Here is a 22580-nt window from a genome sequence, read left to right on the forward strand (position 1 = left end):
GTCCAAGAAAAAGAAAATGGAAAATTCTAAGAACGTGACACATATATAACAAACAATAATAAAAATGAAACAAGTCATACTTGTTAAGACTAGTCAAACTGTCAAAGTCAAGAAAAACAATATATTCCATTGGTTCACTTTGAATGAATGAATTGAAATTCTTGGTAGCCACGTTTAGCAACATCAACAAGTAATTACATCGGATTTTAGCCTATAAAAGGCAAATTAATGAACCCATTTCACAGACATAAATCAGCAACAATATCATCGTACACATAGCACATCCAATTCTGAATCAATAAGAAGTTTGATCAGTACTTTCTGCTGATAGCTAGTTTTAACTTTGAAAAATCATTTATACCAATAATTTTTCTGGCACAATTTTTATATTGTGAATACATCAGTTCTGCTTTGAGACCAGTTTGAATTGCAGAAGCAAGATGGCTAACAAGGGCAAGAATAATAGTTCGTTGTCCTCCACAGTAAGATCTTTGGCAGGGTCCATTTTTGGTGGAAAAGTGAAGAGTAAAAGTAAAAGTGCAGAACCTGGTGGACCTGTGGCCACCATGGTTGCAGCTTCAAAACATTTCTCTTCGCCTCACAAAGTTCGTTTTGGTTAATTTAGTTTTCTTGCTTATTTTACTTAATTCATTCAGATTGTAATTTGTTGTCATGTAAGAGATTATGTGGAGGATGAATCAAAATTAAATATAAAACAAATACTTCTAAAGAATAAAGATCATCATCTATAATTCTTAACAAAAATTAATCATTCATAAAATTATTACATATTACATATCAATTACTGTATTAAATTTTTTTTGAAAAACCATTGTGTGGTCATGTGGTTTTTTTTTTTTTTTTAACAACATTAATAAGATATATTAACAAGGTACAAGAGGTATCTTAAACCCGTTTACACACATAGAAGAGAAAATTAAGATCAAATATCTTAAGGTGAGATGTAATTTACTCTTGTATAAAAGTAATTTACAAGCTAACCTATATTGAGATCATATATATGATCCGCCAAAAAAAGATTTGCCCATCCAGTGATTCATGTGGTTATTGATCCTATCACGAAGGATAATTTTCAATTCCATCCATATCATGCCATCATTCTCAAGAAGGTTCGTGTACTCTTGACTAGAGTTGTCAAAGTGGACTTTGTTCGGTGAGTCAATCCGTCCCCCATGGGTTTGAGCTGGGTTGGGTTGAAAAAAAATTAAAATTTTTAATACGGGCCAATTTTGAACCCGGCTTACTAACAACCCAGCTTACCCGAATTGAACCCGTGATGAGTAACCCATGATTAAAAAAAAAGTGCAACAATTATTGGGTCATGGTGCAGTCTAATATGAGACAACAATGATTTAATGTTGGATTATAATTTATAATTTTTATAATTTTGAATTGTATTTGAAGTTTAAGATGATTTTGGATTGTATTTGAAGTTTAAGATGATTTTGGATTATATTTGCCTATTTGAGATTATTTAGATTTTATTTGATTGTATTTAGAATTATCATTTAATGTTTGAGATGAATGATTCATTTATGGATATTTTAATTACGAATCTCATTTTTTTAAAATAGGTTTGAACCTTTTGGGCTTTAGTTGTATATTAAGATGGAAAAAAAAATGAAAAAAATTGTATTTTTTTTTAAATTAGGTGAGCCAACTCGTTTAACCCACCAACTTATGGTGAGCCGGGTCAAGTTCAATTTTTTTGAGCTTACTAATAAATGAACTGAGTTGAGTTAACCCATTAAATAGTCAACTCATGGTGGATCAGGCCGAACCTAATCGGGTAACTCGTTTTGAGAACTCTACTCTTAACTTGGGATATTACCATTAAACATACCTACTGTAGAGCGTAACAAGTCAATGTGCCAATTGGTTAATCAAATATGAAGCTTCCTCTCAAAGAACTCTAAGTTGTGGACAACCATGTCCTCCTCTGTATACGGTTAGTAATTAGGTGATGTCATGGGAATTCTTAGTTTTTTTTTATAAATATTTTTTCTCCTTATTTTTCATTAATTTTAGGTTAAATTTCACTTTTTATATCCTTTAATAATTTTGATCCTTTATTTTTACTTCTATAATTTTAATTTTTTAATTTTATAAAAATTGTAATTTTATTCCCTCATTAAATGTTTATCAATTAATTAGGTTAGTTATAATTTGACATTAAATAGAGGACATAAGTAATATTTAAGAATATTAAGGTTAAATTTAATTTTTACTTCTCAGTTTTTTTTATCACATTAGAATGGTAAAATAAGATGAAAGTGAGAATCCACAATATAATTTAACCTAAATATCTTAAATAATCGTATTATTTATTTAATATTAAGTTATGATAAACATTATGATTTTAATGGTTAATGGATGCATAAACATATAATAAAACAACTAAAATTATGGATTTTATAATGTTAAAAGGTTAAAATTGTAAAATTTAAAATCAAGTAATTAAAAGTACATATTTATATTATAACACAATTAAATCTTATATTTAATCATAAAATTCATAGAAAAATGAAATAAAAAATTTATAATTTTTTAACTAGTTGGGGAGTCAAACTAACTCAACCCACAATAATCAACTACGGGTTGTTAAATTTGGTTGAGATTTTCAATCTAATGAAAAATAGTAAAATCCACTCAAGATCTATTTTTTAGTTGGTTAGGAATCAAGTTGAATTGACTCATTTAACACTCCTAATTTTAATATATATGATATGTCTTTATAAGTTTGTCCCATTAACACAAAAATATATTAACAAAAATAGTTGTTTTTTTTTAATAATAGATAGTTGCTCTAAAGCTTAATTGAAAAAAAAAAAATACCAAAAAGGAATTTTCTTTTATAGAAAATGTTATCTAAAATGAAAATCATGGTTAAGGATGGCAACAGGACGGGGCGGGTACGGGTTTCATGATACCCGTCCCCGTTCCCGCGAGCCAAATCCATCTCCGTACCCGCCGGGTATGTGATTTTCATTCCCATCCCCGTCCTCGTCGGGTATCGGGTATACCCGTACCCATACCTATCAAATTTTTTATTTTTTATTTTTTATAAAAAAATATATTTTTAAATTATTTTTTATTATATTATAATTATAATTAGGTTATTTCTCTATCTCATATCATAATAAATAATTATACATAAAAAATATTAAAATTCTTTAATATAATTAAATTAAAAGTGAGTATTAAATTAAAAATGAGAACAGAGACGAGTATGGGTGCGGGTACGGGGCGAGTAAGTACATACCCGTACCCGTACCCGATTTAATATATCGAATTTTACTCATACCCAATCAAACCGGGTATTCTCTGTCAAAGTCGGGACGGATTCGAGTATTACTCGTAGATATGAGCATATTTGCCATCCCTAATCACGGTTGTACAGGACTCTTGAAGTCAGCAGCCCCATGCTTGATAAAAAGCACAGCACACCCATGTTAAAGAAGCACATCACTGCAAAAGTATAAAATGTAAAATATATATATACACTTACGATAGCTTAAAAATTTATCCAACACATCCATACATAGCTAAGAAAATGTTAACTAACTTCATCAGATGTCAAATAAATCTTTAAGGTTAATTATTTGTTGTTATTTTATTTCTTACATATATATTAATTAAATTATCATCTTAGTCATATATTTTTTTGAATTTTAGACCAGTCTGATTGTCAATTTATATTTCTAAGTACTTATGTAATATATATATATATATATATATATATATATATATATAATTTCATATACTAATTTCATAATAATTTTAAATTTAGAGACCAAATGAAAATTTACTCGCCGTCGCGGATAAACTAACTTGTTATTATAAATAAAAAGGTGTAAATAAACTTATTTAATATTAGGGTGATCATAATGATTCTCTTTATCTATGAACGCAACAAGCCAAATGATTTTGACTTTTGTGTAAGAAATACATAAGATAAGATAAGGATGAGTTAAGAAGACTAATTAAAACTTAACAAGTGAATACTTTAAATTGATAGGTGATACATTAGTATGCTCACGAACGTTTTGTTAATTTTTATTAGACTTTTAAGCTAAAAAATTGTAACTGATTTTTTATTTATTTATTATAATATGTGTAATTGTGTCCTTGCAGAAATCTGCCATATACTATTGTGACGCTTTTATGCCGCAATAAATTAATTCTAGAAATTGAATTAAAATGACTACAAATCTAATCATAATCTTTTTATATAGTTTGATACCTAATAGATACATTAAAAACCAAATATTACATATATTATTAGATATTACAAAATTCTCACTAATTATTAAGTAAATAGTGATATTTGATCTGAGAGTGAGAGTTTTAAATATGTTATTGATTTTCTCTCTAGTATAGTTATGGGGTGTTATTTTTATCTATCATTTTTAAGTATGAAAAAAATAGGGCAATCTCAAATATTTTTTATATTGTGGTTGGTGCGTAATTTCATTGATCTTGCATGCGATATATTAATATATCTTAAAAAAAACAGGTGTACGTGTTTCTAAGAAAGTAACATTCTAAGAGAGTAACACAAATATATTAAAAAAAAAATTGAAATACGTGGACTCCCGTGGTAAGAGTAGAATCTTGTCAAAGTTGTTGACTTGGACACTTGGTGGGCAAGTTTAGCATCATGAACAAGAAATTACTTTGCATTCTTATAAAAGGCAAATGAAGTGAATTCACATGGCATCATTCAGCAACAATTATCAAACATTTATCACATGCTATTCTCGATCTATAAGAAGTTTGAGTGCTTTGTGGCTGATAATTTCAACTTTGAAAACCATTTACAATTAAATTTTCTGACACAAATTATATAGTCAGCATATCATCAGTTTGTGCTTGATCTTTAGGTCTGTTTGTATTGCAGAAGCAAGATGGCGCATAAGGATAAGAAGAATAGTTCGTTGTTTTCTAGAGTTAAATCCTTAGCAGGGTGCATTTTTGGTGGAAAAGTGAAGAGTAAAAGTGAAAGTGCAGCACCTGGTGGACCTGTGGCTACCATGGTTGCTGCGTCAAAGCATTTCTCTTCACCTCACAAAGTGCAGTTTGGTTAATTATGTTGTCTTGCTACCACTTTAATTAATCTATACAAATTATGATAGGTTGCCATGTAATTATAGTAGTAGTGAAAATTGCATAACTTTTTTTTTTTTTTTCTATGATAAAAGTATGATTGCACACATAACATGTAAAAAGTTTATTTCATAGCAATGTCATCTGTAAACCTTTCTCTACTAAATCTCAATCCAAATTGAATCAAGATCCTCTCCTGCCATATACGTACAGCGTCTCTCCATCACTCATCACAAGTGTCAATTTTTTATACATTTAACGACTATAAATAAAAGTCCATTTTTTCTCTTTAATATTTTCACGCGAGGTTCATTCCACGAATACGCGAATTTGGATCCTTTCATTTCGAATACGCTCTAAATCCCTAAACCTAAATAGTGCAGCAATTTCGTTTATGGTTTTCAAAACCAAGTGTCTGAAGGATTTCTGGTTGGTGGTGTTGGTGCTGTTGAGGAGACCAATGCATGGCCGCATGTCCACCGTGGAGAAGAAGGACTGGTTGGAGTAGCGTATCATGCACTCGCCAGAGCGCATTCGAAGAGGAGACGTCGCGTGACGTTCACCACGCACTGCTGGCACGACCCGAGGACACGTCGCCCCTGCACATGAACAACCCACGCACGGTGTCGAAGGCAGATGCTCCCATGGTGGCGTTCAAGAATTCAGTGGAGGAAACATTGGAAGTTAAGGAAGTGAAAAGGGTTTGCGTGTTTAGTTGGTAGGTGCTATTGGCGTTGGCGTTGTTGCCTATGACTGCATTTCTTCCTGGTTGCCTGGCTGCCTAGTCCATAACTGCATTTCTTCCTGGTTGCCTGGCTGCCTAGTCCGTAACTGTGCCGCAATGTTGATCTTTGCTAAACTTGGGCCAAAGCTTTTCGGTCAATGATGATGATCCTCGCATGTTTTCTATCCCTTGATTTAGTTTAGGCAAAGCTAGCACAAACCATTAGCACCTATGGCAATTATTAGGAAATTCCCAAGTTCTTTGATTTTGCATTGAGTCTTTGTAGTTCAAAGAGGATGAAAAATGTAATTGCAATGTTGTAATAGACATTAGTTTCAATTAAAAATGATATTGCACTGCTCCAATTTATTTGAAATTCAATTCCTTTTATGTAACAATTTTAAGCTGAATTGGTTGCCGATTGCATTTGTTTTGTGTACAACTACAAATTACTTGTTAATGGTTGTTGTCTAATCTGATTTGTAAATAGAATTGCATAATAAGTGACAGATCATAATTGCAAAGAGTGTGCAATAACAAAATTACAGAAAGTGTGCAATAACAAAAATGCATAAATTGAACTGCATAATTAGGGACAAAATAGAATTGCGAATAGCTTTGAATATCATCACAAAATGGTCAAAAAGCATTGCAAGTAGCTAGTTGTTGTAACTTTTAATTTACATCTCTATGGATTGGTCAAAGTTGTGATATCCCCATAAAGTGGTGCCTATAATTTAAAAGACACAAGTTAATATTTTAAATATATATATATGAAACCAGTAAAATCTGCAAGTTGTTAAAATGTTTGTGATATCCCATCTAAATTATTGAAACTTACCATCAATAAACTAGTAAAACTAGTAACACTAACTTGACTTGAAATGCCATTGATTTCCTACACAAAAGACAATATCAATTAATCATCAAATATTTTTTTCGTTTGCTCATAGTTAAATTTCTATTAGCTTACCATAGATTGTTGTTGTTTGTATACATCATTAAGCCATGTGGATGCACTTATATTAGGCACTTCTAAATTGTACTCTATCCTCTCCTTCACAAATTTTGAACCTTGTTTACTCTCATTATTTTGCATACAAAAAAGGAGAGTTTATGTATTTGAGTAAGCTAATGCATGGTAAAATTCATAATTTTATAATACCTTAGTAAGCTCTTGATCTTGTGAAGCACTTGAGTCACCCTTTTTCTTCCGTTTACTAAGTTGGCGTTCTACCGATCCTTTCAAACGCTTTGAACCTTTTCTACCTTCTTTTTTCTTGAACCCTTTTACTTGTATTGAATCATCATTGTTTCTTGCAATCTCTATAACATTGCTAAGGAACTCATTAACTTGAGTATTACTTACTTGTTTATTTTGAAACTCTAACATTTCCTTGTCCAATAAATCAGTAACTTTTTGCTCAACAACGTGTATGTTTCTTGACTCCTACATGCTTCATCAACTATCCTCATAAGACGGGGAAAAATGTCTCTATGACGTTGTGTTGAAGTCAATTGAGCATCTTCTACTACATGACGAACACTAACATTAGGTAAAGACACACTTCTTGCTAACTTTGTCCACCTCTTCAGGATATATTGCTCAGGCACTGATTTAACATCCATATGAATAAAGACTCTTAGACAATGACAACAAAGTATGCCAAATGTCTCAAATTTACAACAAGAGCAATGAATTATATTTTTATCCAAATCAAATGACACTTTCCATTCTCCCAAATACTTTACCGTGGCAATAACAAAATCAACTAATGATGCTTTAAAAGTTTTTTTTTTTACATGTGTCATCCTCTTAACCTTTCACAAAAAATAATTTTTTTTTAACTATTTCATGAAGTGAACATCATTATTTTATTATTTTCCAAAAAGCAAAACAACTTATAAAAGTTGTACCATTGATGAAAAAAAAACTATAGCATCCAAAGAAAATTAAGAGCCCAAAATTTTAAGATTCATGCCCACAATAGAAGACAAATAGACTAAGAAATGAAAAAAAAAATAAAATTCAAGAATAAGATAACTAGCTAGCTCCCGTAAAAGTGAAATGTCTCGGTACAAGAGAATATAGAAGTTCAAGGGTAAGAGATAAAATGATAAGAGAGTAAAGAAAAGGTTTCGCTTGGTTTGCAACGTTGAAATGAGATCTATTGTTGTGTAAAGCCATGTTTTTTATTTATTAGTTATATATATATATATATATATATATATATATATATAACTAATAAAAAAAGTAATAATAAGACCTCAAGAGTGCAGCCAAAGAGTTAAATAAGAAGAACACATAATATTTTATACTAGTTTATCTTAATCATCAAAATTACATCTAATTCTTGATCAAGTTTCACTATCTTTACAAAGATACAAGTATTATTTCACAAGTCACTTCTAACTCAACTTAATTGTTCTTTGGCGTGGTTTTTCAAAAAACTATCTAAGTATTCTTTGAACACAAAGTCTTTTAAGGCTTTAACAACCATATTTTTTTTATAGTCAAGTCTCTCCAGGCTCAAATAATCAAATATTCTTTTATAGATAAATCTTTCTAGGCTCAAAGTAATAGTACATAATTAAAGTTGAGAAAATAATAGTATTATTTTGTCTTACTATTAAGATGTGATACTACCAATTAAGTAAAAGACTTTTTTACGGAAAGAATGAAATATACAATTAAGTTTATGCGTAAATCTCTTTTCTTATTTTTGAATCTTCAATTTTTTTTATACAAGTGTTTCATGAAGATGATCATTGCAAATTCTCGAGCGTCTCTCACAAACTTGTTTTGTTTGTCTTCATCTTTCATTCCTGTAAGAGCAGTGTCTATTGTTACAATAATTGCAAGTATTAACTTTATTTAACCAAATTGTTACTTTTTATCTAATCAAGGAAGTTACTTATCACATTTTAGGTACCAAAAGAGAGGAATCATGTGTGTGTTAGTTCAAAATGACTTTCCCTACGATTTTGTGTGCTTCGAGGATATGTTGGTCCTTTTTTTGACGCAAAACATGACTTTTGTTCATAGTATGAAGTGTAAGTATTAAAATAGTTTTTTATTCCTTTTGGTTTATTAAGGAATATTATAGACAAAGATGATTAAGTTATTCAATCATCATAAATGATATAAATATAAAGCTTTTGTCTTGCAAATGAAGTACTTTGTCTAGGAGACTTAATGACAAAATAACATATTATCTTACAACTTGTATGAAAACTTTTCTCTAGAAAAATGTTTATATTTGTTATCATTAAAACTTAAAAACAAAGAATTCTAATATCGTCTTTTGATTTAACATATACAAATTGACTACCTATACTAAAAAGTCATTACTTTCTACATGTTCTCCTTCTATGTGATTTTCAAAAATGACCAAAGTTTGAAAAATATTTACATCATACTATTATATTTTATATTCACAAAATAGATATTAATAAATAGTAACAGATTATCTACAAAAATTCAATTTTCTGTTATATAATCAATAAATTTGAAAAAAGAGTCTTTTTATTTTTATTTAATTTTTGTTATATCTTATAGGATTATAAATATGTTTGATTAAATATTTTACACTAAAAGTTTTAATCAAGTGCTCTTTTATAAATATTTCTTAAAATTATCAATTAAAATACACACATATATTAAATATAATTTTAATCGCATTTAAATATGAATAATCTTATGCATAACATGTATAAATTAATTATTGTTTAAAATAAATTCATTATATTTTTATCCTCTAAATTTGTTAGTCCTTCAAATATAAAATTTATGTTTTTAGTTTCTATAATTTTTGTTTTTATATATATTTTTCCCTCAAATTTAAAATATGTTTATTCCTAAAAATATAAAATTATTTTAAGTCCTTAAATTTAAAATTTATCTTTTTAATATCTATAATTTCAAAAAAAATAAAATATCAATTTAGTCTCTCATTGTCACTAATAACATAATTGATAGTGATAAATTGAGATAATTACATAATATTAGTTGGTTTAATGTGATATTTTCACTGATAATAACATTAATAGAAGAATTATGTGCGATCGATTTATTTATGGCATTTTATCACAGAGACTATAATAACATTTTTTTTATATTTTAGGAAATAAAATCACATATTTCAAAATTTTTGAGAGACCAAAAAATATACACAGACTAAAATAATATTTTTTTAATTTTTTTAGAGATTAATAAAATAAATTTTAAATTTAAAAGATTAAAATAATAATTTTTGATATTTTGAAAACTAAAAACACAAGTTTTAAATTTAAAGACAAAAAATTCTATACCTCAAATTGGATAAATAAAAACATTATTAAATCTAAAAATAAAACTGTGAATATACATATTAAACTGTCAACGATAAATAACTGAGTCCATGAATGAATTATCACATAATTATTCATGTAAAACATTTGTAATCTCTAAAGAAAAATACTATCAATAAATTTCGCTAATATATGAAGGGAACAAATAAAATAATTGTCTTTTATTAAAAATAAAAATCTAAGACAAGGATGAATTAGAAAGCTAAATTAAAGAGTTACAAGTGTAGGGTGTAAATTCATGATATATTAATAAAAAGTAATGTAGGTCCAAGAAAAAGAAAATGGAAAATTCTAAGAACGTGACACATATATAACAAACAATAATAAAAATGAAACAAGTCATACTTGTTAAGACTAGTCAAACTGTCAAAGTCAAGAAAAACAATATATTCCATTGGTTCACTTTGAATGAATGAATTGAAATTCTTGGTAGCCACGTTTAGCAACATCAACAAGTAATTACATCGGATTTTAGCCTATAAAAGGCAAATTAATGAACCCATTTCACAGACATAAATCAGCAACAATATCATCATACACATAGCACATCCAATTCTGAATCAATAAGAAGTTTGATCACTGCTTTTTGCTGATAGCTAGTTTCAACTTTGAAAAATCATTTATACCAATAGTTTTTCTGGCACAATTTTTATATTGTGAATTCATCAGTTCTGCTTTGAGACCAGTTTGAATTGCAGAAGCAAGATGGCTAACAAGGGCAAGAATAATAGTTCGTTGTCCTCCACAGTAAGATCTTTGGCAGGGTCCATTTTTGGTGGAAAAGTGAAGAGTAAAAGTAAAAGTGCAGAACCTGGTGAACCTGTGGCCACCATGGTTGCAGCTTCAAAACATTTCTCTTCGCCTCACAAAGTTCGTTTTGGTTAATTTAGTTTTCTTGCTTATTTTACTTAATTCTTTCAGATTGTAATTTGTTGTCATGTAAGAGATTATGTGGAGGATGAATCAAAATTAAATATAAAACAAATACTTCTAAAGAATAAAGATCATCATCTATAATTCTTAACAAAAATTAATCATTCATAAAATTATTACATATTACATATCAATTACTGTATTAAATTTTTTTTGAAAAACCATTGTGTGGTCATGTGGTTTTTTTTTTTTTTAACAACATTAATAAGATATATTAACAAGGTACAAGAGGTATCTTAAACCCGTTTACACATAGAAGAGAAAATTAAGATCAAATATCTTAAGGTGAGATGTAATTTACTCTTGTATAAAACCAATTTACAAGCTAACCTATATTGAGATCATATATATGTTCCGCCAAAAAAAGATTTGCCCATCCAGTGATTCATGTGGCTATTGATCTTATCACGAAGGATAATTTTCAATTCCATCCAAATCATGCCATCATTCTCAAGAAGGTTCGTGTACTCTTGACTAGAGTTGTCAAAGTGGACTTTGTTCAGTGAGTCAATCCGTCTCCCATGGGTTTGAGCCGGGTTGGGTTGAAAAAAAATTAAAATTTTCAATACGGGCCAATTTTGAACCCGGTTTACTAACAACCCAGCTCACCCGAATTGAACCCGTGATGAGTAACCCATGATTAAAAAAAAAGTGCAACAATTATTAGGTCATGGTGCAGTCTAATATGAGACAACAATGATTTAATGTTGGATTATAATTTATAATTTTTATAATTTTGAATTGTATTTGAAGTTTAAGATGATTTTGGATTGTATTTGAAGTTTAAGATGATTTTGGATTATATTTGTCTATTTGAGATTATTTAGATTTTATTTGATTGTATTTAGAATTATCATTTAATGTTTGAGATGAATGATTCATTTATGGATATTTTAATTACGAATCTCATATTTTTAAAATAGGTTTGAACTTTTTGGGCTTTAGTTGTATATTAAGAAGGAAAAAAAAATGAAAAAAATTATATTTTTTTTTAAAATTAGGTGAGCCAACTCGTTTAACCCACCAACTTATGGTGAGCCGGGTCAAGTTCAATTTTTTTGAGCTTACTAATAAATGAACTGAGTTGAGTTAACCCATCAAATAGTCAACTCATGGTGGATCATGCCGAACCTAATCGGGTAACTCGTTTTGAGAACTCCACTCTTAACTTGGGATATTACCATTAAACATACCTGTAGAGGTAACAAGTCAATGTGCCAATTGGTTAATCAAATATGAAGCTTCCTCTAAAAAAACTCTAAGTTGTGGACAACCATGTCCTCCTCTGTATACGGTTAGTAATTAGGTGATGCCATGGGAATTCCTAGTTTTTTTTTAAAATATTTTTTCTCCTTATTTTTCATTAATTTTAGGTTAAATTTCACTTTTTATATCCTTTAATAATTTTGATCCTTTATTTTTACTTCTATAATTTTAGTTTTTTAATTTTATAAAAATTGTAATTTTATTCCCTCATTAAATGTTTATCAATTAATTAGGTTAGTTATAATTTGACATTAAATAGAGGACATAAGTAATATTTAAGAATATTAAGGTTAAATTTAATTTTTACTTCTCAGTTTTTTTTATCACATTAGAATGGTAAAATAAGATGAAAGTGAGAATCCACAATATAATTTAACCTAAATATCTTAAATAATCGTATTATTTATTTAATATTAGGTTATGATAAACATTATGATTTTAATGGTTAATGGATGCATAAACATATAATAAAGGAACTAAAATTATGGATTTTATAATGTTAAAAGGTTAAAATTGTAAAATTTAAAATCAAGTAATTAAAAGTACATATTTATATTATAACACAATTAAATCTTATATTTAATCATAAAATTCATAGAAAAATGAAATAAAAAATTTATAATTTTTTAACTAGTTGGGGGAGTCAAACTAACTCAACCCACAATAATCAACTACCGGTTGTTAAATTTGGTTGAGATTTTCAACCTAATGAAAAATAGTAAAATCCACTCAAGATCTATTTTTTAGTTGGTTAGGAATCAAGTTGAATTGACTCATTTAACACTCCTAATTTTAATATATATGATATGTCTTTATAAGTTTGTCCCATTAACACAAAAATATATTAACAAAAATAGTTGTTTTTTTTTTAATAATAGATAGTTGCTCTAAAGCTTAATTGAAGAGAAAAATACCAAAAAGGAATTTTCTTTATAGAAAATGTTATCTAAAATGAAAATCACGGTTAAGGATGGCAACAGGGTGGGGCGGGTACGGGTTTCATGATACCCGTTCCCGTTCCCGCGAGCCAAATCCATCTCCGTACTCGTCGGGTATGTAATTTTTATCCCAATCCCCGTCCCCGTCGGGTATCGGGTATACCCGTACCCGTACCCGTACCCGTCAAATTTTTTATTTTTATAAAAAAATATAATATTTTTAAATTATTTTTTTATTATATTATAATTATAATTAGGTTATTTCTCTATATCATATTATAATAAATAATTACACATAAAAAATATTAAAATTCTTTAATATAATTAAATTAAAAGTAAGTATTAAATTAAAAATGGGAACAGAGACGAGTATGAGTGCGAGTACGGGGCGAGTAAGTACATACCCGTACCCGTACCCGTACCCAATTTAATATATCGTTTTTTACCCATACCTAATCAAACCGGGTATTCTCCATCAAAGTCGAGATGGATTCGAGTATTACTCGTAGATATGAGCATATTTGCCATCCCTAATTACAGTTGTACAGGACTCTTGAAGTCAGCAGCCCCATGCTTGATAAAAAGCACAGTACACCCATGCTAAAGAAGCACATCACTGCAAAAATATAAAATGTCAAATATATATAAACTTACGATAGCTTAAATTTAGTCTCTCATTGTCACTAATAACATAATTGATAGTGATAAATTGAGACAATTACATAATATTAGTTGGTTTAATGTGATATTTTAAATAATAATAACATTAATAGAAGAATTATGTGGGATCGATTTATTTATGACATTTTATCACAGAGACTATAATAACAATTTTTTTTTATATTTTAGGAAATAAAACCACAGATTTCAAAATTTTTGAGAGACCAAAAAATATACACAGACTAAAATAATATTTTTTTTAATTTTTTTAGAGATTAATAAAATAAATTTTAAATTTAAAAGATTAAAATAATAATTTTTTATATTTTGAGAACTAAAAACACAAGTTTTAAATTTAAAGACAAAAAATTATATACCTCAAATTGAATAAATAAAAATATAATTAAATCTAAAAATAAAACTGTGAATATACATATTAAACTGTCAACGATAAATAACTGAGTCCATGAATGAATTATCACATAATTATTCATGTAAAACATTTGTAATCTCTAAAGAAAAATACTATCAATAAATTCCGCTAATATATGAAGGGAACAAATAAAATAATTGTCTTTTATTAAAAATAAAAATCTAAGACAAGGATGAATTAGAAAGCTAAATTAAAGAGTTACAAGTGTAGGGTGTAAATTCATGATATATTAATAAAAAGTAATGTAGGTCCAAGAAAAAGAAAATGGAAAATTCTAAGAACGTGACTGTAGACCCCTAAAATTGTCCGGGTCGGAAATAAAACTCGAAGACCCTCAAAGATCGAAGGAAAGTCAGCCAGAAGGACTCCTAGAAGACCATAGGATGGCTATCTGTAGATTTAGAGGTCTTAGAGTAGCTTAAAATAAGGAAGTGGAGGGAATGAAGCCCAATACGGCCGTACTACACTTAATACGGCCGTATTGAAGCTTCAATACGGCGTATTGAAGTTTCTGAAACTTCAATACGGCCGTACTGAAATCAATACGGCCGTATTGAAGCTTCAATACAGCCGCAGTGAACTCAATACGGGCGCATTGAAATTTCTGAATTTCAATACGGCCGTATTGAACTTCAATACGACCGTATTGAAGTTCAAAAATTTCAATACGGCCGTATTGATTCTGTAGCCCGTATTGGGCCTGTTCCCTATAAATATGACGTCAATTGGACGTCATTCCACACTTTCACACTCAGTTTTGACTCCCTCCTTGAGTATTCTGGGGTTTTTGAGCAGTGTTCTACCCTAGAAATCTCTCTGGGAGTCGATCCGACGAAGTTCTGGAATTCCGAGCACTTAGCTTGGAGATTCGAACCTAGTCGAAGGGAAATCCTCCGGATTTCCATAGTCAAAATTTTATAGGAGGGAGCGAGCGGGCTTGTAGAGCGAGGGAACGCCAAAAAGCTTCCCAGTTTTACGAAATATATAAAAGCACGCTTCAAAGGTTTCTTCTTAAAGTCCTTCCTTTTACTGCTTTCTGTGTGCATATTTAAACTGTCATCATGTAGATAGTTAATTTATAATTGCTTAGAATAAATAGGGGTAATTTAGTAATTTTACACTGTTATTTTAGAAATAATCTGTCATAGGGAACCCGAAAGGGGCGCTGTGGGGTGCTAACACCTTCCCCACGCGTAACCGACTCCCTTACCCAACTCTGGTTGTAATGGCCAAAGTTGATTTATAAAATCAATTGCCTTATCCCTTTTTCCAATGTTTTGAGTAAAACATTGGTGGCGACTCCACGAACCCTCCTTTTGCGAAAACCACTAATCCATGGAGGGTCCCGCTTGGGATTAATATGGATTGGTGAGACATTTAATAAATAAATTGGATAAGATCGATAAGGTCTCAGTTTGAGAACAAGTCGTTCTAATAATCCAATACATTTTCAAAACTAAAATAAAAGCGAGCTCGACCGTCTTCGCGAATGCCGAAAGCCCGTTTCGGGCCGGTGGCGACAGATGGCGACTCCACTGGGGAAAGCCTCGAGAGTCAGTCCCATTTAGTGACAGATTATTTTTAACAAATAATAGTTAAAAATTACTTTATTACCCCTCACTTGTATGATAACATGTTTATCTATTTGGCTTAAATAACTGTTGTATGTTTAAATTCCGCAATTGTTTGAAATACAAACTGTACACAAACCTTTGCACACAACAGTTCCCTCTATACCCGGGGGCATGAGTGATTAACCATAGGGAGTGGATGTTAGTACGGCCGATTGTCGAATGGGTCTATAGGTGCCCGTAGACCGTTGTCGGAAAACATCACTCAAGGTGATAACCATGAACTTAAGTCCGACGGTGCGTTGGAACTTTCCATCGACCCACGACGAGAGGAATTGGGTCCCTATAATGGGGGCACCTTGGGGGCCTCAGACCGGTGAGAATAGTTAGATCCACCTTGAATATGCACTTTTCTGCAGGATACCCCTACCTCGTGATTTGCTCGTGACTGTTCGTGGATGAGTGAATTGTTTGTGCATTGATTATGTGACATTGTATGAGCATACATTGCATTATTTAAACATACAACATTCCCTTTTTTAAATAAGAATAAATGGGAATAAGAATCTTCCATTACATGGTGTTAACATCTACCTTCATCACATTCATATAGGTAGTTTCCCTTTTCACCCAAAAAATAAATACAAAAAAGATACAAAATACCCAAAGAAAAAAAGAAAAAAGGGTTATTTATCCAAACCAAGCAATATCATGCATCATCTTAGGAACATCCTAAAAACATGATAATGCTTAGTTGAATAAACACTATGCATGCATATTCAACATCATCATCTCATATCATGCATATAGATCATGGAGGGATCTAGGAGTCATGCATTTCATACATCCCTCCTAGTAATTCATTAATAAACATAAATAAAAAGAAAGGATTAAATCGATGCGTATGTTCAAGATGGATCGCACGCCATTCGTTATCAAGTGTAAGCCAACAACCGCGCCAAGCGAACACACGTCAATTCCGTTGTTGGTAATCAAGACAAACAAGGGGGAAGGTCCAACACCATTAAGGATCACAGTTCTAAGGCCTTTCCCTTACAAATCAAATAAGGCTGTGCCGTGGATATACGACATCCACTCTTCTGCCGACAGCGATATCTCCAACATCGCTGGACTTGGGGGCATGACTAGGAGTGGTAGGATCTACACTCCCGATGATCTTCATAACAAAGCCCCCAAGAATAAAGAAAAAGAAGAAAAGAAAACCGAGGAAAATAAAGAATCCGAGGAGGAGACAGACGAGCTGTTAAAATTTATCCGACAGAGCGAGTACTCCATCGTGGATCAACTTCATAAGACGCCAGCAAAGATCACTCTGTTGTCGTTGATCCTATGCTCCGAACCGCATCGACAAGCTCTGTTGAAAGTCTTGAACGAGGCATACGTGTCGCACACTATCTCCCAAGACGAGTTTGAGGTGATTGTTAGTCACATCACGGCTAATGATCACCTCACCTTCACAGATGAAGAGATCCCCACCGAGGGACCGCACCATAACAAGCCCTTGCACATCTCTGTAAAGTGCAAGGAGTATCACATCGCGAAGGTCTTGGTGGATAATGGATCTTCCTTGAACGTGATGCCAAAAAGAACGTTCGATCAGATGGCAATCAAGGAAGTCCAAATGCGCCCAAGCAACATGATCGTTCGAGCTTTCGACGGCTCTAAAAGAGAAGTGGTGGGAGAAGTCAGTCTTCCAATCCAAATCGGACCCACTATCTTTAACGTCGAATTTCAAATAATGGACATTACTCCTGCATACAGCTGTCTCCTCGGCCGACCTTGGATTCATGATGCGAAAGCCGTACCCTCTACGCTCCACCAGAAAATCAAGTTCATCGTGGGTGACAAACTGGTGACCGTGCAAGCTGAAGATGACATACTCATCAGTAAGCCATCCAACATACCTTATGTGGATGCAGCAGAGGAAGCTTTGGAAACCGCCTTCCAAGCATTGGAAATCGCCAATGTTGAAACGTTTCCCCGAGAAATGAAGAAGGTAGCTCATATGCTCACAAAGAATGGATACTCCCCCAGTGGACAAGGATTGGGCAAGTACTCCCAAGGAATCCCGGAGCTACCCATTATCAAGGACAATCCGGGGAAACAAGGGTTAGGATACAACCCTGTTAAAGATCAAAGAACGAAGAGGAATCAAGATCCTTCTCGACGTTCTTTAAGCCAGATCTTTAGGAAGGCTGGTTCACAAACGTCAAGGCCAGCTGTCGTCATCAAGTGTCCTTTTCCTTCTAATAGGGATGTGTAAATTCAGTGACTATTAGAGATCACTCCTCGGGGACAGCCCGACCCCCGAGCCTCGATAGGGCACATGTTTCCATTATGATTATAATAAAATCATTCTTCATTATTTCTTTATTGCTTCTTTTCTTGCTCGCAATAAAAATCTAAACCACATTATTTAACCCTGTTTGAATAAACATGAATGAGGTTAAAATCATCTTAATAATAATAAACCCACATCATTTTTATGTGGAAGTGTGTGTGTCAACTTGGAGCACCTTTTCTTGGCCTCAATAAGTGCCGTCATGGATAAAAGAAATCCATTCAGGACAAAAATCCTAAAAAATAAAAAGCTCGGCAGGAAACCCAAAAAGGGGGCTGCACAAAAATAAGAGCAAAAGACCCGCTAGGAATCCCACGAAAAGGGTGACCTAGGCAAAAGTTAGGGTTGAAAAAAAATGAACAAAGACAAAAGCCCGCTAAGACATCACAAATGGGTGTTTTAGGCAAAAGTTAGGGCCGTCAAAAAAAAAAAAAAAAAAAACAAAAAAACAAAAAAACAAAATAAATCCATGATGGTACCATCAATTGAATTCAACGCTCAAGAAAAGCTATCCAAGTTGTCAAAGCACAATCATTAATAACAAAGATGTGCTTAACTTCATAAGTGTTTAATCGAACAAACCTAAACACAATAAGCCTACCATTGGCCAGCCATTCTTACAAAATCCATTTTTCAAAAATAAAACAATCCCCTCTAAAACACAAACTTTTGAAAATATATCTTTTCCTTCTTTTCTCTCTTGTCCCAACGATTTTTGAATAATCTAGTGGAAACATGGAGATATAGTGGTCAATAGGAGGGTTGACACATCTTTTAAAGGAAGGGAAGGATCATTTGGTTGATGACACCAAATCCCAAAATCAAATACGCATCATTCCTCGGTTACAGAAATCGGCAGAGCACAGCTCGTCTAGAGGAATGGCAAAAATCCAAACAGAAGAACGCATCGATTAATTCTTTTGAAAAAATGAATCAAATAGAATTAGGTGCATCATATACTGCATACATGCATACAGATGATAGGTGTACTGGAAGATCACTTATTCTCTGTTTATCTTCAAAAAAAAAAAAAAAAAAAATGAAAATCAATGCGCCCGTATTGAGTTTAATACGGGCGTATCAAGGTGAACGTTGAAGCAACGTTTCGTATTCAATACGACGTATTAAACACAATACGGGCGTATTGACGCTCAATACGGCCGTATTCCATTCAATACGGGCCGTATTGATTGCCACATTTGTACAATAACGGTAAAGCCAATACGGCCGTATTGTATTCAATACGGCCGTACTGGCGAAAACTTCTCTATAAATAAGCCTCCCCCCCTCTCATTTTTGCATACCAATCTTCATTCTCTGCATATTTTGTTTGTGAGTGCACCCTAGACAGCTTCTCAGAAATGGCAGAGTCATCCCGAAAAAGACAGAGAGCCCCAGCTCGACGTGAGATGACGGATCGACACAGGCAACGGCTGGAGCTCATAGAGACATTCAACTTCGAGCCGTCAATGGTGCTCGACTTTGACCTTCTCCGAGCAGTGGGCTTGGAGGATGACGTCAGGGGTTACTTCGGCAGCATAGGATGGGGATTTCTCCTTGATTCCCCTTCTCAGCTATACTTGACAGCCACGAAGGAGTTCCTGGCCTCCGTCGGTATTACTGAGTCGACGAACAGTTATGGGGAAGATGTCTGCTCGGTTGACTTCTGGATGAATCAGGGGTACCGCTCCTTGACTTTGGACGAGTTCAATGTCCAGGCAGGATTTTTCAGCCGCACTAATCAGCTGGAATTTCGTGATGCCATATGCGAGTGGCCTGATCAGTGGACTCCGGTTGACATGTGGAGATTGCTTACTGGCCGAGAGGATTACCATTCAGGGGTAAAGGGCTCCCGGCTTCCGACCGCTCTTCGGATCTGCCACAAGATCCTTACCAGTACTATCCATGGCAGGTCCAAGAGCCCCGAGTCGATTACTCGTCCGGACCTGCTGGCATTATATTGCATGGCCACCGGACGGAAGGCCAACCCTGGATATTTCTTCCTCGAGCATGTGAAGAAGCTGGGGACACGAGAGGGAGGAGAGTCTAGACAGGGGTATATCTTGGTCGCCCCACTCCTTTCACAGCTGGCGGAGACATGGGGATGCCCCGATGGCGAAGAGCCAAGGGCGCTGGCGCCAAAGCTGATCGGTGCTACCACTTTGATTAGCATGAGGATCATTACTAGATCAGCTGGGGGGTTTGTACGAGTAGATGGCCCCGATGCCTATGCCGACATCCTCAATGACCTCGACTTTGAGGGCGATGGCAGCCCACAACCAGAGACCGGCACCTCGCAGTCGGATAGGGCCTACTTTGATGCCCGCTTTGACGCTTTACAGCAAAGCATCGATACTCGATTCGATGCTTTTCAGCATAGCATCGGCACATGGCAGCAGAGTACAGATGCTCGACTAGACACCTTGGTGCAGGGGTTCGACAACCTCTCCGTCTGGATGCATCACCGCTTCCCGGACCCGCCACAGGACCCGCCGGCAGAGGAGTGAAGACTGGCTTCTGTTTTATTGCTTTTTCATGCATTAGTTTGGTTGGGCTTAGCCCCATTTCTCAAATTTTCCTTGTACAAATTCATTTTTAGTAATGAAATTTGCCACTTTTGAATTCAAAATTCTCTAGCAATTTAAATTCTGTACAGCAAAAGCCAAAAACATAAAAAAGGCAAAATACAGAAAAAGCCAAATCAGAAGAAAAGGCAAAATACAGAAAAAGCCGAAAATGAAAAAAGGCAAGGATATAGAAAATCCAACAAACAGATTGCACAGAATAACTGAGCCTGGAGAGGCTTGCCGAAATAATACTCCCGCAGAATAACCGAGCCTGGAGAGGCTTGCCGAAACAATACTCATCAGTTTGTACAGAATGATTGAGCCTGGAGAGGCTTGCTGAAAAAATACTTCCTCAGAATAATTAAGCCTGGAGAGGCTTGCAGAAACAATACTCTCTCACCATATAGAATAACTGAGCCTGGAGAGGCTCGCCGAAATAATACTCTCAGAATAACTGAGCCTGGAGAGGCTCGCCGAAATAATACTCTCACAGAATAATTGAGCCTGGAGAGGCTTGCCGAAATAATACTCCTTCAGAATAACTGAGCCTGGAGAGGCTTGCTGAAAAAATACTCCCACAAAATAATTAAGCCTGGAGAGGCTTGCCGAAATAATACTCTCCAAAAGACGTCTCAGCTCGCATTCTCGGGCTGAACAAAAAACAATACTCATGCAGAATAATTGAGCCTGGAGAGGCTTGCAGAAATAATACTTCCTCAGAATAACTAAAGCCTGGAGAGGCTTGCAGAAATAATACTCCCCCAACTGTACAGAGTAAATGAGCCTGGAGAGGCTCGCAGAAATAATACTCCCCAGAGGGAACCTCAACTCATGCTCTTGGATTCAAAAATCCCCAGCAAGAGCTATCAAGCAAAATCGTCAAAATCTCCAATGGAAGTACGATCTCCCAAGCAGAATATCCAAGTCAAAGGACTTAAACTTCCTCAATGAAGATAGCTCTCCAACTCAAGTGTCGAGTGAGGCTAAGCCTGCAGAGGCTTCCTAAATAATACTCTGGGATACATAAGATCCCTCATTCCCCAATCGCCTACTCAGAGGCATCCCTGCAAAAAAGAGAAAAATCAAAAATATCAATAAGTATTCCCCAAGCGGAATCTGGCACTCAGCCGAACACTGAACTTCAAATCCCCAGTCGCCTACACAAGAGGCACTCCTTCAAAAGGAAAAATCATAAAAAGATCAATAATCATTCCCCAAGTGGAATCTGGCTCTCAGCCAATCATTGAACATCAAGGTGATATGCCTAATAGAAGAGGCTAATCAAAATCAACGACAAAATCCCCCAGTGGATAACAGCCTACACAGAGGCAGCAAAATCAGAAAACCAAAAGAGACACCCGAACAAGGATAACCGGGATACTCCACCAACGTCGAAAGGACGTCAGCCAATCATAAGGCACCGCTCACATCAGAAAGAGCATCTTTGTGTCTGCACCCCTAAGGAATCAGAAATTCCCCAGTGGGCACCAACTACGCAATGGAAAGTTGGGACACAAGAACCTATGAGTAACTGCACATCCCCTAGACGGATCCCTGCGTTATCCAGCCCTCAGTGGCACAAAAATCAAAAAAACAACCGTCGAAGCAGCATCGTGGACTGTGGAGACAAAAATCATCACAAATTCCTG

The 22580-nt window shown here is 33.6% G+C and overlaps 1 pseudogene; it reads right to left on the reverse strand.

Moving 5' to 3' along the window:
• Positions 1-6521: 6521 nt before the first annotated feature.
• LOC145953020 (protein FAR-RED IMPAIRED RESPONSE 1-like) lies at positions 6522-7717 on the reverse strand (annotated as a pseudogene).
• Positions 7718-22580: the final 14863 nt, after the last annotated feature.

Source organism: Cajanus cajan, chromosome 11 (genome assembly GCF_000230855.2).
Source record: "Cajanus cajan strain Asha chromosome 11, NIPB_CcT2T_4, whole genome shotgun sequence".
In the NCBI taxonomy this organism is placed as follows: Eukaryota; Viridiplantae; Streptophyta; class Magnoliopsida; order Fabales; family Fabaceae; genus Cajanus; species Cajanus cajan.